This window comes from Lissotriton helveticus, chromosome 1_2 (genome assembly GCF_964261635.1).
Source record: "Lissotriton helveticus chromosome 1_2, aLisHel1.1, whole genome shotgun sequence".
Lineage (NCBI taxonomy): Eukaryota > Metazoa > Chordata > Amphibia > Caudata > Salamandridae > Lissotriton > Lissotriton helveticus.
This window is the reverse complement of record NC_136058.1, coordinates 327317773-327339351: the sequence shown is the minus strand read 5'-3', so window position 1 is coordinate 327339351 and position 21579 is coordinate 327317773. Positions and strand designations below refer to the sequence as shown.

General features: G+C 37.6%; 6 non-coding genes across 6 annotated transcripts; all 6 read right to left on the bottom strand.

The window, feature by feature from the left end:
* Positions 1 to 5264: 5264 nt before the first annotated feature.
* TRNAC-GCA (transfer RNA cysteine (anticodon GCA)) lies at positions 5265 to 5336 on the bottom strand. The gene has a single exon. It is a non-coding gene; the product is annotated as a tRNA-Cys (tRNA).
* Positions 5337 to 6347: 1011 nt separating this feature from the next.
* On the bottom strand, positions 6348 to 6419 carry TRNAC-GCA (transfer RNA cysteine (anticodon GCA)). Its single transcript has one exon. It is a non-coding gene; the product is annotated as a tRNA-Cys (tRNA).
* A 2092-nt stretch (positions 6420 to 8511) lies between these two features.
* Positions 8512 to 8583, bottom strand: TRNAC-GCA (transfer RNA cysteine (anticodon GCA)). Its single transcript has one exon. It is a non-coding gene; the product is annotated as a tRNA-Cys (tRNA).
* Positions 8584 to 15009: 6426 nt separating this feature from the next.
* On the bottom strand, positions 15010 to 15081 carry TRNAC-GCA (transfer RNA cysteine (anticodon GCA)). The gene has a single exon. It is a non-coding gene; the product is annotated as a tRNA-Cys (tRNA).
* A 3178-nt stretch (positions 15082 to 18259) lies between these two features.
* TRNAC-GCA (transfer RNA cysteine (anticodon GCA)) lies at positions 18260 to 18331 on the bottom strand. The gene has a single exon. It is a non-coding gene; the product is annotated as a tRNA-Cys (tRNA).
* A 3176-nt stretch (positions 18332 to 21507) lies between these two features.
* On the bottom strand, positions 21508 to 21579 carry TRNAC-GCA (transfer RNA cysteine (anticodon GCA)). Its single transcript has one exon. It is a non-coding gene; the product is annotated as a tRNA-Cys (tRNA).

Below are 21579 nucleotides of genomic sequence, written 5' to 3'. Positions count from 1 at the left end.
CAGAAAGTACAACCTTGAAACTGTGGAACAGGAGAAGTAGTCCTTAATATTATTTATTAAAGGAAAACTGGATCATTTAAAAAACAGATATTTGTTTCATTGTTATTTTATTTGAATAGGCAGTCGTACATAGGACCAATGCCTCTACATACAATGATTGTTTTGAAACATTCTTAAAGGGGAAGAGGTTTTTACGGGACACCTTATCATTTGAGGATTGGTTACCACAATCACTGAGATGGTGATAAAGTGATTGTTTTGGGCCAAATTATGGTGGAAAAGCATTTCTACGTACCACTACAATTCGGTATTTGGAAGGTACACCCAAACACCCCTTTCGAATAACTTCCATTTAATACATCAGAAAAAGCCATTTTGCGTTTGCAAATGGCTTGATTCTTCAGACCAGCCTTCTTGCAACTGCAATGATAGTTCGAACATCTTGCAAGTAGGCAGAGCTTTTAAGGAGAAATTAAATAGTTCCTACGTTGCACAAAAATGAAGTGCTTCAAACAAACACATACTTTGCATGCACAGAGAAGAGGTGGAATATATGTAAGACTGAAGACACAGGTGAAATGAGAAATAGATTGACTGCTTCGCCGCCAAGTTTTATACGCCATTTCTTCAGTGCAATACAAGAAAGCACCAAACAGTATAACAAAGTTGTCAATTGGTTTCATAGTCCATTCCCTTTGTTTAGTGCTGTGAAAGGAAGAGCCGAATTCCAAAATTGATCAATGATGTTTCAGAAATTTCCCAAAGGGAATACCAAGCCGAGTGTTAAAATCTGCATTTACTCACAGGTTTTGAGAAGCAAACACTGTAATGCCATTTAAGTGCAATATCCAAGGGAACACTGACTCTGTCAAAGATGATCCAAATGGAATTGATGGAAAGTCCCAATTACAAACAACAGAATCAAAATAGGGTGAGGGGACACCCGGATTTGAACCAGGGACTTCTTGATCTGCAGTCAAATGCTCCACCACTGCGCTATATCCCCAGCTTTTCAGTAAAATCAGAATGACAAAATATCAGTACATCATGAAAGAGTGTGATGATCATACTAAGTTGTGCCAGAAAGTACAACCTTGAAACTGTGGAACAGGAGAAGTAGTCCTTAATATTATTTATTAAAGGAAAACTGGATCATTTAAAAAACAGATATTTGTTTCATTGTTATTTTATTTGAATAGGCAGTCGTACATAGGACCAATGCCTCTACATACAATGATTGTTTTGAAACATTCTTTAAGGGGAAGAGGTTTTTACGGGACACCTTATCATTTGAGGATTGGTTACCACAATCACTGAGATGGTGATGAAGTATGATTGTTTTGGGCCAAATTATGGTGGAAAAACATTTCTACTTACCACTACAATTCGGTATTTGGAAGGTACACCCAAACACCCCTTTCGAATAACTTCCATTTAATACATCAGAAAAAGCCATTTTGCATTTGCAAATGGCCTGATTCTTCAGACCAGCCTTCTTGCAACTGCAATGATAGTTCTTACATCTTGCAAGTAGGCAGAGCTTTTAAGGAGAAATTAAATAGTTCCTACGTTGCACAAAAATGAAGTGCTTCAAACAAACACATACTTTGCATGCACAGAGAAGAGGTGGAATATATGTAAGACTGAAGACACAGGTGAAATGAGAAATAGATTGACTGCTTCGCTGCCAAGTTTTATACGCAATTTCTTCAGTGCAATACAAGAAAGCACCAAACAGTATAACAAAGTTGTCAATTGGTTTCATAGTCCATTCCCTTTGTTTAGTGCTGTGAAAGGAAGAGCCGAATTCCAAAATTAATCAATGATGTTTCAGAAATTTCCCAAAGGGAATACCAAGCCGAGTGTTAAAAACTGCATTTACTCACAGGTTTTGAGCAGGAAACACTGAAATGCTATTAAAGTGCAATATCCATCGGAACACTGACTCTGTCAAAAATTATCCAAATGGAATTGATGAAAAGTCCCAATTACAAACAACAGAATCAAAATAGAGTGAGGGAACACCTGGATTTGAACCAGGGACCTCTTGATCTGCAGTCAAATGCTCTACCACCGAGCTATATCCCCAGCTTTTCAGTAGAATCAGAATGACAAAATATCAGTACATCATGAAAGAGTGTGAGGATCATACTAAGTTGTGCCAGAAAGTACAACCTTGAAACTGTGGAACAGGAGAAGTAGTCCTTAATATTATTTATTAAAGGAAAACTGGATCATTTAAAAAACAGACATTTGTTTCATTGTTATTTTATTTGAATAGGCAGTCTTACATAGGACCAATGCCTCTACATACAATGATTGTTTTGAAACATTCTTAAAGGGGAAGAGGTTTTTACGGGACACCTTATCATTTGAGGATTGGTTCCCACAATCACTGAGATGGTGATGAAGTATGATTGTTTTAGGCCAAATTATGGTGGAAAAACATTTGTACGTACCACTACAATTCGGTATTTGGAAGGTACACCCAAACACCCCTTTTCTAATACCTTCCATTTAATACATCAGAAAAAGCTATTTTGCGTTTGCAAATGGCCTGATTCTTCAGACCAGCCTTCTTGCAACTGCAATGATAGTTCGTACATCTTGCAAGTAGGCAGAGCTTTTAAGGAGACATTAAATGGTTCCTACGTTGCACAAAAATGAAGTGCTTCAAACAAACATATACTTTGCATGCACAGAGAAGAGGTGGAATATATGTAAGACTGAAGACAGAGGTCAAATGAGAAATAGATTGACTGCTTCGCCGCCAAGTTTTATACGCCATTTCTTCAGTGCAATACAAGAAAGCACCAAACAGTATAACGAAGTTGTCAATTGGTTTCATAGTCCATTCCCTTTGTTTAGTGCTGTGAAAGGAAGAGCCGAATTCCAAAATTGATCAATGATGTTTCAGAAATTTCCCGAAGGGAATACCAAGCTGAGTGTTAAAAACTGCATTTACTCACAGGTTTTGAGCAGGAAACACTGAAATGTTATTAAAGTGCAATATCCAAGGGAACACTGACTCTGTCAAAGATGATCCAAATGGAATTGATGAAAAGTCCCAATTACAAACAACAGAATCAAAATAGGGTGAGGGGACAACCGGATTTGAACCAGGGACTTCTTGATCTGCAGTCAAATGCTCTACCACTGAGCTATATCCCCAGCTTTTCAGTAGAATCAGAATGACAAAATATCAGTACATCATGAAAGAGTGTGAGGATCATACTAAGTTGTGCCAGAAAGTACAACCTTGAAACTGTGGAACAGGAGAAGTAGTCCTTAATATTATTTATTAAAGGAAAACTGGATCATTTAAAAAAACAGATATTTGTTTCATTGTTATTTTATTTGAATAGGCAGTGGTACATAGAACCAATGCCTTTACATACAATGATTGTTTTGAAACATTCTTAAAGGGGAAGAGGTTTTTACGGGACACCTTATCATTTGAGGATTGGTTACCACAATCACTGGGATGGTGATGAAGTATGATTGTTTTGGGCCAAATTATGGTGAAAAAACATTTCTATGTACCACTACAATTCGGTATTTGGAAGGTACACCCAAACACCCCTTTCGAATACCTTCCATTTAATACATCAGAAAAAGCCATTTTGCGTTTGCAAATGGCCTGATTCTTCAGACCAGCCTTCTTGCAACTGCAATGATAGTTCGTACATCTTGCACGTAGGCAGAGCTTTTCAGGCGAAATTAAATAGTTCCTACGTTGCACAAAAATGAAGTGCTTCAAACAAACACATACTTTGCATGCACAGAGAAGAGGTGGAATATATGTAATACTGAAGACACAGGTGAAATGAGAAATAGATTGACTGCTTCGCTGCCAAGTTTTATACGCCATTTCTTCAGTGCAATACAAGAAAGCACCAAACAGTATAACAAAGTTGTCAATTGGTTTCATAGTCCATTCCCTTTGTTTCGTGCTGTGAAAGGAAGAGCCGAATTCCAAAATTGATCAATGATGTTTCCGAAATTTCCCAAAGGGAATACCAAGCCGGTTGTTAAAAACTGCATTTACTCACAGGTTTTGAGCAGGAAACACTGAAATGTTATTAAAGTGCAATATCCAAGGGAACACTGACTCTGTCAAAGATGATCCAAATGGAATTGATGAAAAGTCCCAATTACAAACAACAGAATCAAAATAGGGTGAGGGGACACCCGGATTTGAACCAGGGACTTCTTGATCTGCAGTCAAATGCTCCACCACTGCGCTATATCCCCAGCTTTTCAGTAAAATCAGAATGACAAAATATCAGTACATCATGAAAGAGTGTGATGATCATACTAAGCTGTGCCAGAAAGTACAACCTTGAAACTGTGGAACAGGAGAAGTAGTCCTTAATATTATTTATTAAAGGAAAACTGGATCATTTAAAAAACAGATATTTGTTTCATTGTTATTTTATTTGAATAGGCAGTCGTACATAGGACCAATGCCTCTACATACAATGATTGTTTTGAAACATTCTTAAAGGGGAAGAGGTTTTTACGGGACACCTTATCATTTGAGGATTGGTTACCACAATCACTGAGATGGTGATGAAGTATGATTGTTTTGGGCCAAATTATGGTGGAAAAACATTTCTACGTACCACTACAATTCGGTATTTGGAAGGTACACCCAAACACCCCTTTCGAATAACTTCCATTTAATACATCAGAAAAAGCCATTTTGCATTTGCAAATGGCCTGATTCTTCAGACCAGCCTTCTTGCAACTGCAATGATAGTTCTTACATCTTGCAAGTAGGCAGAGCTTTTAAGGAGAAATTAAATAGTTCCTACGTTGCACAAAAATGAAGTGCTTCAAACAAACACATACTTTGCATGCACAGAGAAGAGGTGGAATATATGTAAGACTGAAGACACAGGTGAAATGAGAAATAGATTGACTGCTTCGCTGCCAAGTTTTATACGCAATTTCTTCAGTGCAATACAAGAAAGCACCAAACAGTATAACAAAGTTGTCAATTGGTTTCATAGTCCATTCCCTTTGTTTAGTGCTGTGAAAGGAAGAGCCGAATTCCAAAATTAATCAATGATGTTTCAGAAATTTCCCAAAGGGAATACCAAGCCGAGTGTTAAAAACTGCATTTACTCACAGGTTTTGAGCAGGAAACACTGAAATGCTATTAAAGTGCAATATCCAAGGGAACACTGACTCTGTCAAAAATTATCCAAATGGAATTGATGAAAAGTCCCAATTACAAACAACAGAATCAAAATAGAGTGAGGGGACACCTGGATTTGAACCAGGGACCTCTTGATCTGCAGTCAAATGCTCTACCACCGAGCTATATCCCCAGCTTTTCAGTAGAATCAGAATGACACAATATCAGTACATCATGAAAGAGTGTGAGGATCATACTAAGTTGTGCCAGAAAGTACAACCTTGAAACTGTGGAACAGGAGAAGTAGTCCTTAATATTATTTATTAAAGGAAAACTGGATCATTTAAAAAACAGACATTTGTTTCATTGTTATTTTATTTGAATAGGCAGTCTTACATTGGACCAATGCCTCTTCATACAATGGTTGTTTTGAAACATTCTTAAAGGGGAAGAGATTTTTACGGGACACCTTATCATTTGAGGATTGGTTCCCACAATCACTGAGATGGTGATGAAGTATGATTGTTTTAGGCCAAATTATGGTGGAAAAACATTTGTACGTACCACTACAATTCGGTATTTGGAAGGTACACCCAAACACCCCTTTTCTAATACCTTCCATTTAATACATCAGAAAAAGCTATTTTGCGTTTGCAAATGGCCTGATTCTTCAGACCAGCCTTCTTGCAACTGCAATGATAGTTCGTACATCTTGCAAGTAGGCAGAGCTTTTAAGGAGACATTAAATGGTTCCTACGTTGCACAAAAATGAAGTGCTTCAAACAAACATATACTTTGCATGCACAGAGAAGAGGTGGAATATATGTAAGACTGAAGACAGAGGTCAAATGAGAAATAGATTGACTGCTTCGCCGCCAAGTTTTATACGCCATTTCTTCAGTGCAATACAAGAAAGCACCAAACAGTATAACGAAGTTGTCAATTGGTTTCATAGTCCATTCCCTTTGTTTAGTGCTGTGAAAGGAAGAGCCGAATTCCAAAATTGATCAATGATGTTTCAGAAATTTCCCGAAGGGAATACCAAGCTGAGTGTTAAAAACTGCATTTACTCACAGGTTTTGAGCAGGAAACACTGAAATGTTATTAAAGTGCAATATCCAAGGGAACACTGACTCTGTCAAAAATTATCCAAATGGAATTGATGAAAAGTCCCAATTACAAACAACAGAATCAAAATAGAGTGAGGGGACACCTGGATTTGAACCAGGGACCTCTTGATCTGCAGTCAAATGCTCTACCACCGAGCTATATCCCCAGCTTTTCAGTAGAATCAGAATGACACAATATCAGTACATCATGAAAGAGTGTGAGGATCATACTAAGTTGTGCCAGAAAGTACAACCTTGAAACTGTGGAACAGGAGAAGTAGTCCTTAATATTATTTATTAAAGGAAAACTGGATCATTTAAAAAACAGAAATTTGTTTCATTGTTATTTTATTTGAATAGGCAGTCTTACATAGGACCAATGCCTCTACATACAATGATTGTTTTGAAACATTCTTAAAGGGGAAGAGGTTTTTACGGGACACCTTATCATTTGAGGATTGGTTCCCACAATCACTGAGATGGTGATGAAGTATGATTGTTTTGGGCCAAATTATGGTGGAAAAACATTTCTACGTACCACTACAATTCGGTATTTGAAAGGTACACCCAAACACCCCTTTCGAATACCTTCCATTTAATACATCAGAAAAAGCCATTTTGCGTTTGCAAATGGCCTGATTCTTCAGACCAGCCTTCTTGCAACTGCAATGATAGTTCGTACATCTTGCAAGTAGGCAGAGCTTTAAAGGAGAAATTAAATGGTTCCTACGTTGCACAAAAATGAAGTGCTTCAAACAAACACATACTTTGCATGCACAGAGAAGAGGTGGAATATATGTAATACTGAAGACACAGGTGAAATGAGAAATAGATTGACTGCTTCGCTGCCAAGTTTTATACGCCATTTCTTCAGTGCAATACAAGAAAGCACCAAACAGTATAACAAAGTTGTCAATTGGTTTCATAGTCCATTCCCTTTGTTTCGTGCTGTGAAAGGAAGAGCCGAATTCCAAAATTGATCAATGATGTTTCAGAAATTTCCCAAAGGGAATACCAAGCCGGTTGTTAAAAACTGCATTTACTCACAGGTTTTGAGCAGGAAACACTGAAATGTTATTAAAGTGCAATATCCAAAGGAACACTGACTCTGTCAAAGATGATCCAAATGGAATTGATGAACAGTCCCAATTACAAACAACAGAATCAAAATAGGGTGAGGGGACACCCGGATTTGAACCAGGGACTTCTTGATCTGCAGTCAAATGCTCTACCACTGCGCTATATCCCCAGCTTTTCAGTAAAATCAGAATGACAAAATATCAGTACATCATGAAAGAGTGTGATGATCATACTAAGTTGTGCCAGAAAGTACAACCTTGAAACTGTGGAACAGGAGAAGTAGTCCGTAATATTATTCATTAAAGGAAAACTGGATCATTTAAAAAACAGATATTTGTTTCATTGTTATTTTATTTGAATAGGCAGTCGTACATAGGACCAATGCCTCTACATACAATGATTGTTTTGAAACATTCTTAAAGGGGAAGAGGTTTTTACGGGACACCTTATCATTTGAGGATTGGTTACCACAATCACTGAGATGGTGATGAAGTATGATTGTTTTGGGCCAAATTATGGTGGAAAAACATTTCTACGTACCACTACAATTCGGTATTTGGAAGGTACACCCAAACACCCCTTTCGAATAACTTCCATTTAATACATCAGAAAAAGCCATTTTGCATTTGCAAATGGCCTGATTCTTCAGACCAGCCTTCTTGCAACTTGAATGATAGTTCTTACATCTTGCAAGTAGGCAGAGCTTTTAAGAAGAAATTAAATAGTTCCTACGTTGCACAAAAATGAAGTGCTTCAAACAAACACATACTTTGCATGCACAGAGAAGAGGTGGAATATATGTAAGACTGAAGACACAGGTGAAATGAGAAATAGATTGACTGCTTCGCTGCCAAGTTTTATACGCAATTTCTTCAGTGCAATACAAGAAAGCACCAAACAGTATAACAAAGTTGTCAATTGGTTTCATAGTCCATTCCCTTTGTTTAGTGCTGTGAAAGGAAGAGCCGAATTCCACAATTGATCAATGATGTTTCAGAAATTTCCCAAAGGGAATACCAAGCCGAGTGTTAAAAACTGCATTTACTCACAGGCTTTGAGCAGGAAACACTGAAATGCTATTAAAGTGCAATATCCAAGGGAACACTGACTCTGTCAAAAATTATCCAAATGGAATTGATGAAAAGTCCCAATTACAAACAACAGAATCAAAATAGAGTGAGGGGACACCTGGATTTGAACCAGGGACCTCTTGATCTGCAGTCAAATGCTCTACCACCGAGCTATATCCCCAGCTTTTCAGTAGAATCAGAATGACAAAATATCAGTACATCATGAAAGAGTGTGAGGATCATACTAAGTTGTGCCAGAAAGTACAACCTTGAAACTGTGGAACAGGAGAAGTAGTACTTAATATTATTTATTAAAGGAAAACTGGATCATTTAAAAAACATATTTATTTGTTTCATTGTTATTTTATTTGAATAGGCAGTGGTACATAGGACCAATGCCTCTACATACAGTGATTGTTTTGAAACATTCATAAAGGGGAAGAGGTTTTTTCGGGACACCTTATCATTTGAGGATTGGTTACCACAATCAAGGAGATGGTGATGAAGTATGATTGTTTTGGCCAAATTATGGTGGAAAAACATTTCTACGTACCACTACAATTCGGTATTTGGAAGGTACACCCAAACACCCCTTTTGAATACCTTCCATTTAATACATAAGAAAACGCCATTTTGCGTTTGCAAATGGCCTGATTCTTCAGACCAGCCTTCTTGCAACTGCAATGATAGTTTGTACATCTTGCACGTAGGTAGAGCTTTTAAGGAGAAATTAAATAGTTCCTACGTTGCACAAAAATGAAGTGCTTCAAACAAACACATACTTTGCATGCACAGAGAAGAGGTGGAATATGTGTAAGACTGAAGACACAGGTGAAATGAGAAGTAGATTGACTGCTTCGCTGCCAAGTTTTATACGCCATTTCTTCAGTGCAATACAAGAAGGCACCAAACAGTATAACAAAGTTGTCAATTGGTTTCATAGTCCATTCCCTTTGTTTAGTGCTGTGAAAGGAAGAGCCGTATTCCAAAATTGATCAATGATGTTTCAGAAATTTCCCAAAGGGAATACCAAGCCGAGTGTTAAAAACTGCATTTACTCACAGGCTTTGAGCAGGAAACACTGAAATGCTATTAAAGTGCAATATCCAAGGGAACACTGACTCTGTCAAAGATGATACAAATGGAATTGATGAAAAGTCCCAATTACAAACAACAGAATCAAAATAGGGTGAGGGTACAACAGGATTTGAAACAGGGACCTCTTGATCTGCAGTCAATATTGCTCTACCACTGAGCTATATCCCCAGCTTCACAGTAAAATCAGAATGACAAAATATCAGTACATCATGAAAGAGTGAGTGGATCATACTAAGTTGTTCCGGAAAGTACAACCTTGAAACTGTGGAACAGGAGAAATAGTCCTTAATATTATTTATTAAAGGAAAACTGGATCATTTAAAAAAACAGATATTTGTTTCATTGTTATTTTATTTGAATAGGCAGTGGTACATAGAACCAATGCCTCTACATACAATGATTGTTTTGAAACATTCTTAAAGGGGAAGAGGTTTTTACGGGACACCTTATCATTTGAGGATTGGTTACCACAATCACTGGGATGGTGATGAAGTATGATTGTTTTGGGCCAAATTATGGTGAAAAAACATTTCTATGTACCACTACAATTCGGTATTTGGAAGGTACACCCAAACACCCCTTTCGAATACCTTCCATTTAATACATCAGAAAAAGCCATTTTGCGTTTGCAAATGGCCTGATTCTTCAGACCAGCCTTCTTGCAACTGCAATGATAGTTCGTACATCTTGCACGTAGGCAGAGCTTTTCAGGCGAAATTAAATAGTTCCTACGTTGCACAAAAATGAAGTGCTTCAAACAAACACATACTTTGCATGCACAGAGAAGAGGTGGAATATATGTAATACTGAAGACACAGGTGAAATGAGAAATAGATTGACTGCTTCGCTGCCAAGTTTTATACGCCATTTCTTCAGTGCAATACAAGAAAGCACCAAACAGTATAACAAAGTTGTCAATTGGTTTCATAGTCCATTCCCTTTGTTTCGTGCTGTGAAAGGAAGAGCCGAATTCCAAAATTGATCAATGATGTTTCCGAAATTTCCCAAAGGGAATACCAAGCCGGTTGTTAAAAACTGCATTTACTCACAGGTTTTGAGCAGGAAACACTGAAATGTTATTAAAGTGCAATATCCAAGGGAACACTGACTCTGTCAAAGATGATCCAAATGGAATTGATGAAAAGTCCCAATTACAAACAACAGAATCAAAATAGGGTGAGGGGACACCCGGATTTGAACCAGGGACTTCTTGATCTGCAGTCAAATGCTCCACCACTGCGCTATATCCCCAGCTTTTCAGTAAAATCAGAATGACAAAATATCAGTACATCATGAAAGAGTGTGATGATCATACTAAGTTGTGCCAGAAAGTACAACCTTGAAACTGTGGAACAGGAGAAGTAGTCCTTAATATTATTTATTAAAGGAAAACTGGATCATTTAAAAAACAGACATTTGTTTCATTGTTATTTTATTTGAATAGGCAGTCTTACATAGGACCAATGCCTCTACATACAATGATTGTTTTGAAACATTCTTAAAGGGGAAGAGGTTTTTACGGGACACCTTATCATTTGAGGATTGGTTCCCACAATCACTGAGATGGTGATGAAGTATGATTGTTTTAGGCCAAATTATGGTGGAAAAACATTTGTACGTACCACTACAATTCGGTATTTGGAAGGTACACCCAAACACCCCTTTTCTAATACCTTCCATTTAATACATCAGAAAAAGCTATTTTGCGTTTGCAAATGGCCTGATTCTTCAGACCAGCCTTCTTGCAACTGCAATGATAGTTCGTACATCTTGCAAGTAGGCAGAGCTTTTAAGGAGACATTAAATGGTTCCTACGTTGCACAAAAATGAAGTGCTTCAAACAAACATATACTTTGCATGCACAGAGAAGAGGTGGAATATATGTAAGACTGAAGACAGAGGTCAAATGAGAAATAGATTGACTGCTTCGCCGCCAAGTTTTATACGCCATTTCTTCAGTGCAATACAAGAAAGCACCAAACAGTATAACGAAGTTGTCAATTGGTTTCATAGTCCATTCCCTTTGTTTAGTGCTGTGAAAGGAAGAGCCGAATTCCAAAATTGATCAATGATGTTTCAGAAATTTCCCGAAGGGAATACCAAGCTGAGTGTTAAAAACTGCATTTACTCACAGGTTTTGAGCAGGAAACACTGAAATGTTATTAAAGTGCAATATCCAAGGGAACACTGACTCTGTCAAAGATGATCCAAATGGAATTGATGAAAAGTCCCAATTACAAACAACAGAATCAAAATAGGGTGAGGGGACAACCGGATTTGAACCAGGGACTTCTTGATCTGCAGTCAAATGCTCTACCACTGAGCTATATCCCCAGCTTTTCAGTAGAATCAGAATGACAAAATATCAGTACATCATGAAAGAGTGTGAGGATCATACTAAGTTGTGCCAGAAAGTACAACCTTGAAACTGTGGAACAGGAGAAGTAGTCCTTAATATTATTTATTAAAGGAAAACTGGATCATTTAAAAAAACAGATATTTGTTTCATTGGTATTTTATTTGAATAGGCAGTGGTACATAGAACCAATGCCTCTACATACAATGATTGTTTTGAAACATTCTTAAAGGGGAAGAGGTTTTTACGGGACACCTTATCATTTGAGGATTGGTTACCACAATCACTGGGATGGTGATGAAGTATGATTGTTTTGGGCCAAATTATGGTGAAAAAACATTTCTATGTACCACTACAATTCGGTATTTGGAAGGTACACCCAAACACCCCTTTCGAATACCTTCCATTTAATACATCAGAAAAAGCCATTTTGCGTTTGCAAATGGCCTGATTCTTCAGACCAGCCTTCTTGCAACTGCAATGATAGTTCGTACATCTTGCACGTAGGCAAAGCTTTTCAGGCGAAATTAAATAGTTCCTACGTTGCACAAAAATGAAGTGCTTCAAACAAACACATACTTTGCATGCACAGAGAAGAGGTGGAATATATGTAATACTGAAGACACAGGTGAAATGAGAAATAGATTGACTGCTTCGCTGCCAAGTTTTATACGCCATTTCTTCAGTGCAATACAAGAAAGCACCAAACAGTATAACAAAGTTGTCAATTGGTTTCATAGTCCATTCCCTTTGTTTCGTGCTGTGAAAGGAAGAGCCGAATTCCAAAATTGATCAATGATGTTTCCGAAATTTCCCAAAGGGAATACCAAGCCGGTTGTTAAAAACTGCATTTACTCACAGGTTTTGAGCAGGAAACACTGAAATGTTATTAAAGTGCAATATCCAAGGGAACACTGACTCTGTCAAAGATGATCCAAATGGAATTGATGAAAAGTCCCAATTACAAACAACAGAATCAAAATAGGGTGAGGGGACACCCGGATTTGAACCAGGGACTTCTTGATCTGCAGTCAAATGCTCCACCACTGCGCTATATCCCCAGCTTTTCAGTAAAATCAGAATGACAAAATATCAGTACATCATGAAAGAGTGTGATGATCATACTAAGTTGTGCCAGAAAGTACAACCTTGAAACTGTGGAACAGGAGAAGTAGTCCTTAATATTATTTATTAAAGGAAAACTGGATCATTTAAAAAACAGATATTTGTTTCATTGTTATTTTATTTGAATAGGCAGTCGTACATAGGACCAATGCCTCTACATACAATGATTGTTTTGAAACATTCTTAAAGGGGAAGAGGTTTTTACGGGACACCTTATCATTTGAGGATTGGTTACCACAATCACTGAGATGGTGATGAAGTATGATTGTTTTGGGCCAAATTATGGTGGAAAAACATTTCTACGTACCACTACAATTCGGTATTTGGAAGGTACACCCAAACACCCCTTTCGAATAACTTCCATTTAATACATCAGAAAAAGCTATTTTGCGTTTGCAAATGGCCTGATTCTTCAGACCAGCCTTCTTGCAACTGCAATGATAGTTCGTACATCTTGCAAGTAGGCAGAGCTTTTAAGGAGAAATTAAATGGTTCCTACGTTGCACAAAAATGAAGTGCTTCAAACAAACACATACTTTGCATGCACAGAGAAGAGGTGGAATATATGTAATACTGAAGACACAGGTGAAATGAGAAATGGATTGACTGCTTCGCTGCCAAGTTTTATACGCCATTTCTTCAGTGCAATACAAGAAAGCACCAAACAGTATAACAAAGTTGTCAATTGGTTTCATAGTCCATTCCCTTTGTTTCGTGCTGTGAAAGGAAGAGCCGAATTCCAAAATTGATCAATGATGTTTCAGAAATTTCCCAAAGGGAATACCAAGCCGGTTGTTAAAAACTGCATTTACTCACAGGTTTTGAGCAGGAAACACTGAAATGTTATTAAAGTGCAATATCCAAAGGAACACTGACTCTGTCAAAGATGATCCAAATGGAATTGATGAACAGTCCCAATTACAAACAACAGAATCAAAATAGGGTGAGGGGACACCCGGATTTGAACCAGGGACTTCTTGATCTGCAGTCAAATGCTCTACCACTGCGCTATATCCCCAGCTTTTCAGTAAAATCAGAATGACAAAATATCAGTACATCATGAAAGAGTGTGATGATCATACTAAGTTGTGCCAGAAAGTACAACCTTGAAACTGTGGAACAGGAGAAGTAGTCCTTAATATTATTCATTAAAGGAAAACTGGATCATTTAAAAAACAGATATTTGTTTCATTGTTATTTTATTTGAATAGGCAGTCGTACATAGGACCAATGCCTCTACATACAATGATTGTTTTGAAACATTCTTAAAGGGGAAGAGGTTTTTACGGGACACCTTATCATTTGAGGATTGGTTACCACAATCACTGAGATGGTGATGAAGTATGATTGTTTTGGGCCAAATTATGGTGGAAAAACATTTCTACGTACCACTACAATTCGGTATTTGGAAGGTACACCCAAACACCCCTTTCGAATAACTTCCATTTAATACATCAGAAAAAGCCATTTTGCATTTGCAAATGGCCTGATTCTTCAGACCAGCCTTCTTGCAACTTGAATGATAGTTCTTACATCTTGCAAGTAGGCAGAGCTTTTAAGAAGAAATTAAATAGTTCCTACGTTGCACAAAAATGAAGTGCTTCAAACAAACACATACTTTGCATGCACAGAGAAGAGGTGGAATATATGTAAGACTGAAGACACAGGTGAAATGAGAAATAGATTGACTGCTTCGCTGCCAAGTTTTATACGCAATTTCTTCAGTGCAATACAAGAAAGCACCAAACAGTATAACAAAGTTGTCAATTGGTTTGATAGTCCATTCCCTTTGTTTAGTGCTGTGAAAGGAAGAGCCGAATTCCACAATTGATCAATGATGTTTCAGAAATTTCCCAAAGGGAATACCAAGCCGAGTGTTAAAAACTGCATTTACTCACAGGCTTTGAGCAGGAAACACTGAAATGCTATTAAAGTGCAATATCCAAGGGAACACTGACTCTGTCAAAAATTATCCAAATGGAATTGATGAAAAGTCCCAATTACAAACAACAGAATCAAAATAGAGTGAGGGGACACCTGGATTTGAACCAGGGACCTCTTGATTTGCAGTCAAATGCTCTACCACCGAGCTATATCCCCAGCTTTTCAGTAGAATCAGAATGACAAAATATCAGTACATCATGAAAGAGTGTGAGGATCATACTAAGTTGTGCCAGAAAGTACAACCTTGAAACTGTGGAACAGGAGAAGTAGTCCTTAATATTATTTATTAAAGGAAAACTGGATCATTTAAAAAACATATTTATTTGTTTCATTGTTATTTTATTTGAATAGGCAGTGGTACATAGGACCAATGCCTCTACATACAGTGATTGTTTTGAAACATTCATAAAGGGGAAGAGGTTTTTTCGGGACACCTTATCATTTGAGGATTGGTTACCACAATCAAGGAGATGGTGATGAAGTATGATTGTTTTGGCCAAATTATGGTGGAAAAACATTTCTACGTACCACTACAATTCGGTATTTGGAAGGTACACCCAAACACCCCTTTTGAATACCTTCCATTTAATACATAAGAAAACGCCATTTTGCGTTTGCAAATGGCCTGATTCTTCAGACCAGCCTTCTTGCAACTGCAATGATAGTTTGTACATCTTGCACGTAGGTAGAGCTTTTAAGGAGAAATTAAATAGTTCCTACGTTGCACAAAAATGAAGTGCTTCAAACAAACACATACTTTGCATGCACAGAGAAGAGGTGGAATATGTGTAAGACTGAAGACACAGGTGAAATGAGAAATAGATTGACTGCTTCGCTGCCAAGTTTTATACGCCATTTCTTCAGTGCAATACAAGAAGGCACCAAACAGTATAACAAAGTTGTCAATTGGTTTCATAGTCCATTCCCTTTGTTTAGTGCTGTGAAAGGAAGAGCCGTATTCCAAAATTGATCAATGATGTTTCAGAAATTTCCCAAAGGGAATACCAAGCCGAGTGTTAAAAACTGCATTTACTCACAGGCTTTGAGCAGGAAACACTGAAATGCTATTAAAGTGCAATATCCAAGGGAACACTGACTCTGTCAAAGATGATACAAATGGAATTGATGAAAAGTCCCAATTACAAACAACAGAATCAAAATAGGGTGAGGGTACAACAGGATTTGAAACAGGGACCTCTTGATCTGCAGTCAATATTGCTCTAGCACTGAGCTATATCCCCAGCTTCACAGTAAAATCAGAATGACAAAATATCAGTACATCATGAAAGAGTGAGTGGATCATACTAAGTTGTTCCGGAAAGTACAACCTTGAAACTGTGGAACAGGAGAAATAGTCCTTAATATTATTTATTAAAGGAAAACTGGATCATTTAAAAAAACAGATATTTGTTTCATTGTTATTTTATTTGAATAGGCAGTGGTACATAGAACCAATGCCTCTACATACAATGATTGTTTTGAAACATTCTTAAAGGGGAAGAGGTTTTTACGGGACACCTTATCATTTGAGGATTGGTTACCACAATCACTGGGATGGTGATGAAGTATGATTGTTTTGGGCCAAATTATGGTGAAAAAACATTTCTATGTACCACTACAATTCGGTATTTGGAAGGTACACCCAAACACCCCTTTCGAATACCTTCCATTTAATACATCAGAAAAAGCCATTTTGCGTTTGCAAATGGCCTGATTCTTCAGACCAGCCTTCTTGCAACTGCAATGATAGTTCGTACATCTTGCACGTAGGCAGAGCTTTTCAGGCGAAATTAAATAGTTCCTACGTTGCACAAAAATGAAGTGCTTCAAACAAACACATACTTTGCATGCACAGAGAAGAGGTGGAATATATGTAATACTGAAGACACAGGTGAAATGAGAAATAGATTGACTGCTTCGCTGCCAAGTTTTATACGCCATTTCTTCAGTGCAATACAAGAAAGCACCAAACAGTATAACAAAGTTGTCAATTGGTTTCATAGTCCATTCCCTTTGTTTCGTGCTGTGAAAGGAAGAGCCGAATTCCAAAATTGATCAATGATGTTTCCGAAATTTCCCAAAGGGAATACCAAGCCGGTTGTTAAAAACTGTATTTACTCACAGGTTTTGAGCAGGAAACACTGAAATGTTATTAAAGTGCAATATCCAAGGGAACACTGACTCTGTCAAAGATGATCCAAATGGAATTGATGAAAAGTCCCAATTACAAACAACAGAATCAAAATAGGGTGAGGGGACACCCGGATTTGAACCAGGGACTTCTTGATCTGCAGTCAAATGCTCCACCACTGCGCTATATCCCCAGCTTTTCAGTAAAATCAGAATGACAAAATATCAGTACATCATGAAAGAGTGTGATGATCATACTAAGTTGTGCCAGAAAGTACAACCTTGAAACTGTGGAACAGGAGAAGTAGTCCTTAATATTATTTATTAAAGGAAAACTGGATCATTTAAAAAACAGATATTTGTTTCATTGTTATTTTATTTGAATAGGCAGTCGTACATAGGACCAATGCCTCTACATACAATGATTGTTTTGAAACATTCTTAAAGGGGAAGAGGTTTTTACGGGACACCTTATCATTTGAGGATTGGTTACCACAATCACTGAGATGGTGATGAAGTATGATTGTTTTGGGCCAAATTATGGTGGAAAAACATTTCTACGTACCACTACAATTCGGTATTTGGCAGGTACACCCAAACACCCCTTTCGAATAACTTCCATTTAATACATCAGAAAAAGCCATTTTGCATTTGCAAATGGCCTGATTCTTCAGACCAGCCTTCTTGCAACTGCAATGATAGTTCTTACATCTTGCAAGTAGGCAGAGCTTTTAAGGAGAAATTAAATAGTTCCTACGTTGCACAAAAATGAAGTGCTTCAAACAAACACATACTTTGCATGCACAGAGAAGAGGTGGAATATATGTAAGACTGAAGACACAGGTGAAATGAGAAATAGATTGACTGCTTCGCTGCCAAGTTTTATACGCAATTTCTTCAGTGCAATACAAGAAAGCACCAAACAGTATAACAAAGTTGTCAATTGGTTTCATAGTCCATTCCCTTTGTTTAGTGCTGTGAAAGGAAGAGCCGAATTCCAAAATTAATCAATGATGTTTCAGAAATTTCCCAAAGGGAATACCAAGCCGAGTGTTAAAAACTGCATTTACTCACAGGTTTTGAGCAGGAAACACTGAAATGCTATTAAAGTGCAATATCCAAGGGAACACTGACTCTGTCAAAAATTATCCACATGGAATTGATGAAAAGTCCCAATTACAAACAACAGAATCAAAATAGAGTGAGGGGACACCTGGATTTGAACCAGGGACCTCTTGATCTGCAGTCAAATGCTCTACCACCGAGCTATATCCCCAGCTTTTCAGTAGAATCAGAATGACAAAATATCAGTACATCATGAAAGAGTGTGAGGATCATACTAAGTTGTGCCAGAAAGTACAACCTTGAAACTGTGGAACAGGAGAAGTAGTCCTTAATATTATTTATTAAAGGAAAACTGGATCATTTAAAAAACAGACATTTGTTTCATTGTTATTTTATTTGAATAGGCAGTCTTACATAGGACCAATGCCTCTACATACAATGATTGTTTTGAAACATTCTTAAAGGGGAAGAGGTTTTTACGGGACACCTTATCATTTGAGGATTGGTTCCCACAATCACTGAGATGGTGATGAAGTATGATTGTTTTAGGCCAAATTATGGTGGAAAAACATTTGTACGTACCACTACAATTCGGTATTTGGAAGGTACACCCAAACACCCCTTTTCTAATACCTTCCATTTAATACATCAGAAAAAGCTATTTTGCGTTTGCAAATGGCCTGATTCTTCAGACCAGCCTTCTTGCAACTGCAATGATAGTTCGTACATCTTGCAAGTAGGCAGAGCTTTTAAGGAGACATTAAATGGTTCCTACGTTGCACAAAAATGAAGTGCTTCAAACAAACATATACTTTGCATGCACAGAGAAGAGGTGGAATATATGTAAGACTGAAGACAGAGGTCAAATGAGAAATAGATTGACTGCTTCGCCGCCAAGTTTTATACGCCATTTCTTCAGTGCAATACAAGAAAGCACCAAACAGTATAACGAAGTTGTCAATTGGTTTCATAGTCCATTCCCTTTGTTTAGTGCTGTGAAAGGAAGAGCCGAATTCCAAAATTGATCAATGATGTTTCAGAAATTTCCCGAAGGGAATACCAAGCTGAGTGTTAAAAACTGCATTTACTCACAGGTTTTGAGCAGGAAACACTGAAATGTTATTAAAGTGCAATATCCAAGGGAACACTGACTCTGTCAAAGATGATCCAAATGGAATTGATGAAAAGTCCCAATTACAAACAACAGAATCAAAATAGGGTGAGGGGACAACCGGATTTGAACCAGGGACTTCTTGATCTGCAGTCAAATGCTCTACCACTGAGCTATATCCCCAGCTTTTCAGTAGAATCAGAATGACAAAATATCAGTACATCATGAAAGAGTGTGAGGATCATACTAAGTTGTGCCAGAAAGTACAACCTTGAAACTGTGGAACAGGAGAAGTAGTCCTTAATATTATTTATTAAAGGAAAACTGGATCATTTAAAAAAACAGATATTTGTTTCATTGTTATTTTATTTGAATATGCAGTGGTACATAGAACCAATGCCTCTACATACAATGATTGTTTTGAAACATTCTTAAAGGGGAAGAGGTTTTTACGGGACACCTTATCATTTGAGGATTGGTTACCACAATCACTGGGATGGTGATGAAGTATGATTGTTTTGGGCCAAATTATGGTGAAAAAACATTTCTATGTACCACTACAATTCGGTATTTGGAAGGTACACCCAAACACCCCTTTCGAATACCTTCCATTTAATACATCAGAAAAAGCCATTTTGCGTTTGCAAATGGCCTGATTCTTCAGACCAGCCTTCTTGCAACTGCAATGATAGTTCGTACATCTTGCACGTAGGCAGAGCTTTTCAGGCGAAATTAAATAGTTCCTACGTTGCACAAAAATGAAGTGCTTCAAACAAACACATACTTTGCATGCACAGAGAAGAGGTGGAATATATGTAATACTGAAGACACAGGTGAAATGAGAAATAGATTGACTGCTTCGCTGCCAAGTTTTATACGCCATTTCTTCAGTGCAATACAAGAAAGCACCAAACAGTATAACAAAGTTGTCAATTGGTTTCATAGTCCATTCCCTTTGTTTCGTGCTGTGAAAGGAAGAGCCGAATTCCAAAATTGATCAATGATGTTTCCGAAATTTCCCAAAGGGAATACCAAGCCGGTTGTTAAAAACTGCATTTACTCACAGGTTTTGAGCAGGAAACACTGAAATGTTATTAAAGTGCAATATCCAAGGGAACACTGACTCTGTCACAGATGATCCAAATGGAATTGATGAAAAGTCCCAATTACAAACAACAGAATCAAAATAGGGTGAGGGGACACCCGGATTTGAACCAGGGACTTCTTGATCTGCAGTCAAATGCTCCACCACTGCGCTATATCCCCAGCTTTTCAGTAAAATCAGAATGACAAAATATCAGTACATCATGAAAGAGTGTGATGATCATACTAAGTTGTGCCAGAAAGTACAACCTTGAAACTGTGGAACAGGAGAAGTAGTCCTTAATATTATTTATTAAAGGAAAACTGGATCATTTAAAAAACAGATATTTGTTTCATTGTTATTTTATTTGAATAGGCAGTCGTACATAGGACCAATGCCTCTACATACAATGATTGTTTTGAAACATTCTTAAAGGGGAAGAGGTTTTTACGGGACACCTTATCATTTGAGGATTGGTTACCACAATCACTGAGATGGTGATGAAGTATGATTGTTTTGGGCCAAATTATGGTGGAAAAACATTTCTACGTACCACTACAATTCGGTATTTGGAAGGTACACCCAAACACCCCTTTCGAATAACTTCCATTTAATACATCAGAAAAAGCCATTTTGCATTTGCAAATGGCCTGATTCTTCGGACCAGCCTTCTTGCAACTGCAATGATAGTTCTTACATCTTGCAAGTAGGCAGAGCTTTTAAGGAGAAATTAAATAGTTCCTACGTTGCACAAAAATGAAGTGCTTCAAACAAACACATACTTTGCATGCACAGAGAAGAGGTGGAATATATGTAAGACTGAAGACACAGGTGAAATGAGAAATAGATTGACTGCTTCGCTGCCAAGTTTTATACGCAATTTCTTCAGTGCAATACAAGAAAGCACCAAACAGTATAACAAAGTTGTCAATTGGTTTCATAGTCCATTCCCTTTGTTTAGTGCTGTGAAAGGAAGAGCCGAATTCCAAAATTAATCAATGATGTTTCAGAAATTTCCCAAAGGGAATACCAAGCCGAGTGTTAAAAACTGCATTTACTCACAGGTTTTGAGCAGGAAACACTGAAATGCTATTAAAGTGCAATATCCAAGGGAACACTGACTCTGTCAAAAATTATCCAAATGGAATTGATGAAAAGTCCCAATTACAAACAACAGAATCAAAATAGAGTGAGGGGACACCTGGATTTGAACCAGGGACCTCTTGATCTGCAGTCAAATGCTCTACCACCGAGCTATATCCCC